Here is a 3,514-nt window from a genome sequence, read left to right on the forward strand (position 1 = left end):
GCGCAAGACGTCGCTCGAAGCTCTACTTGCCACTCGGAGATGGGACCGCGACATCCGACGTAGACTGGCGCACGCACATACGAATATAACGAACTATGCTATAGAACTCACTCGACAGAGCCGGCACAGCATCTATGATCAGATGAACAAGACTGCAAACGCTCGTAGCACGTGAAATCTCCTTCGAAATTTACTAAACCAAGCTGAAGGCTAACTCCAAACACTCCAACAGCTTGAACGAACCTTCCACCACTATCCTGGCACGTCTGACGAGCTCAAACAAGAGCTTATAAATACTTACTACCGCCCCGAACCAGCAAACAGCCTCCCCTTCAATCAGAGCGAGGACAATCTCCGTTTAGATGCTCCAACCACTTTTGCGGAGGTCTGAGCAGACTCAGTCGCCTCAAGACGATTTCGGCGGCCGGCTCTGACCGCATTTCAAATACAATGCTTAGGAATCATGACGACGCATCCATTCATGCTCTTACCGACTATTTTTAAGACAGCTGGGTCAGCAGTACCATACCTCAGGAGTGGAAATGCGCCATCTAGTCCTCATCCCCAAGCCGGGCAAACCACCAACCTTGGTCAACCTCCGTCCCATCTCTCTCATGTCGTGCGTTGGGAAGCTGATGGAACACGTTATCCAGACCAGACTCTCACGATAACTTGTAGACAACCATCTTCTCCCAGACACAATGTTCGGCTTCTCCCCTCATTTAGCAGCCCCAGACATTATGCTTCTTCATCATCAGGTAGTCATGAGACGTACACTAGACATGAAAGTCAACGCCAGTCTCCAGGTTGCCAAGGCTTCGACAACGTCCTCCATGAAGCGATTCTTCAACAACTTCAGGCTCTCGGTGTTGGACATCGCACGTATGCGTACATCCAAAACTTCCTCACCGACCGCCCAGTGCAACTTAAAGCCGGCACGGGAGATCCTTCCATCATCTCTCCGGGAAACCGTGGCACACCGAAAAACGCCGTACTTTCGCCGATGCTTTCTAATGTCGCACTGATAGGCCTGCTGAAGCTACTGGCCGAAATCCCCCACCTGCAGCACAGCATTTATGTAGACGACCTCACACTCTGGATCATGCGCGCCCGTGACGGCCAACTTTAAGAGACTTTACAGACCACCATTGAACGGATCGGAGATTATCTAAGTACAGTTGGCCTTGCCTGCTCGGCGACAAAGTCCGAGAATATCATCATCCCTTCCTCTGGACGACGCCCTCTAAAGATACTGTCTGACATCAACCTCCAGGTGCAAGGAAACCCGATTCCCCGAACAGATAACGTCATGATTTTGGGCTTGCACCTGCATGCTATCGGCAGCAACAACGTCACGCTCCAACGCATCGACCAGTCGGTGGTACAGATCGAACGCCTCCCTAAGCGAATCTCCAACAAGCATCATGGCATGCGAGAGCCGAACCTCCTGAGACTCGTTCAAGCTGTCATCTTCTCCCGCATCACCTACTCTGGACCTTACTTACGTCTCACTCGTGTCAAAAGCGAACGCCTAGAGGCGTCACTTCGAAACGCATACAAGACGGCCCTAGGTTTTCCCGTGTCCACAGCTACCCATAAGTTCATGGCTCTCTGAATCTCTAATACCGTGAGCGAAGTGATCGAAGCAACCCTCACCGCCCAGTATGAGCGGCTCTCATTCACACACGCTGGCCGAGCGGTACACCAGCAAGTTTAGATCTCCCGACCGAGATCGGCCCCAAGTTACACTGCACTTACACCGGAATATCGACTAAGTCTCCGCATTCTTCCCATTCCCAAACGGATGAACCCGGAAAACCACGCCGAGAGATGAGCCGACCGGGCTCGTCAATTCGAGAAACGATTCAGCGGACGTCCGTACGTCACGTATACGAACGCCTCTTACTATCCATCGAGGACAGCGATGGTGGCGGTAGCTCTTGCCTCCCATCGCAGCTGGTGCACAGCCTGAAGCATTCGAAATGCAGAAACAGTCAGCGCAGCTTAGAAGGTTACCATTGCGCTAGCGCTAGCCGACCTATAATACCAAAGTCGTCAACATTGATTCTCAACAGGTATTCGCAACTACGATGCTGGCCGTATCTCTTGCCAGGCATTACATATTCTACGTTTTACAACACCTTTTCCACATCTTGCTTCGGGCTCCAGCCCACGAGTCGGTCACCGGAAACGCCCAGGCGCACACTCTTCTCGAGATCTCAGCTGCCGAGCCGCGAGCATGATCAGCCACCCTGCTTCCGCTGACAATAACATCTAACGTGCTTGTCCACTCACCACTTACACGGACATACTCCAGCACTACCGACTTCAAAGATGGACATATCCTCCCGCTCACCGCGATCTAACAAGATGCGAGGCCGTCCAATGGCGCAAACTAAAAACTGGCAGCTTCCCACACCCCATCTTATACAACAAAATCTTTCCGGAATAGATAGCCGCCAGGTGTAAACACGCTCATCTCCGGCCACTCTCACACATGGCGTAGACTTGTACACACTACTCAAACACCCCAGAGGCGTGCGAGCCTCTCCTGCCTACTTCCGAGCCAGCAGACCAACGCTGGCTTATCCAGCGCACGGTGGAGGCTGCGGCATTACAAGGGATCCCCGACGACCTCCTCTCAGCCAGCGCAACCGGTCCTTTGACTGGTCCCCTGTTTTTAAATGCAGTAAAACAGTTCACCACCACCAAATAAGGTTGCCGGAAACATCCTTGTGAGCAGCGCATCAGAAGACAATACTATTGATAGTTATTAGTCATTAAGCTCAGCTGTGAAATCGCAGATTGACTTTTGTCAGGATAGCCTTCGTACCTGGGTATTGGCAAATTCAGCTTAAGCAGTTCATAACGGTACGAGTGTGTTGCGTTGAGAGGAAAAGGGAATTTTCACCTGAGGGCATTGAAGCCTGCACTTCCATTTGAGATATATATCTGCTCTTTAGTGCCTCTATAAAGTGGGATTTCAATTCAATTAGGTCCGAAAGCAGCTGAAGCTTTTTGAGCACCAAAGTTACATTTCCGGTGAAGGATTTGATCTGTCGAAGTTGGTTGCCTCGGCATTCGCGTGAGCGAATTGCGGCTCATTTTACTATCTCGCAAAAGTACTGCAAAGCGCGCTTTCAGTGTCTGTCATTTCGGCGCTCCCGATGTGGTTACATTAAAGTTAGATAAGTAGCGGCACTCGCTGCGCGAACCAAACCTGAAAGGAAAACCGCGCTGGACGCGAGATGAAAGCAATGCTCTCTTGAATTGGGTTCGTAAGGCATGACATCACCCGACGAGTAAAAGGCAGAGAACATTGAAGATATAACATCGGTTTATTCCGGTACCACAAAACTCCATAGAAGGTGCACAGAGGTACTGCGGCAAAAGAATTTGGCGTTCACAAGGGATGCTTGATTGCCGTGTAAAAATGCCTGACGCTAACGTCACATAACATAGTGCTGCACAATGACGGGCTGCGAGGGAAGCAGTCACTCTCACCGGTTGCCGC

General features: G+C 51.0%; 1 pseudogene; it reads left to right on the forward strand.

Annotated features, from left to right (window-relative positions):
- The first annotated feature begins 635 nt into the window (after positions 1-635).
- LOC146188595 (uncharacterized) lies at positions 636-2,716 on the forward strand (annotated as a pseudogene).
- The last annotated feature ends 798 nt before the right edge of the window (positions 2,717-3,514 follow it).

This window comes from Amblyomma maculatum, chromosome 5 (assembly GCF_055883805.1).
Source record: "Amblyomma maculatum isolate TAMU_Amacu chromosome 5, ASM5588380v1, whole genome shotgun sequence".
Classification (NCBI taxonomy): Eukaryota; Metazoa; Arthropoda; class Arachnida; order Ixodida; family Ixodidae; genus Amblyomma; species Amblyomma maculatum.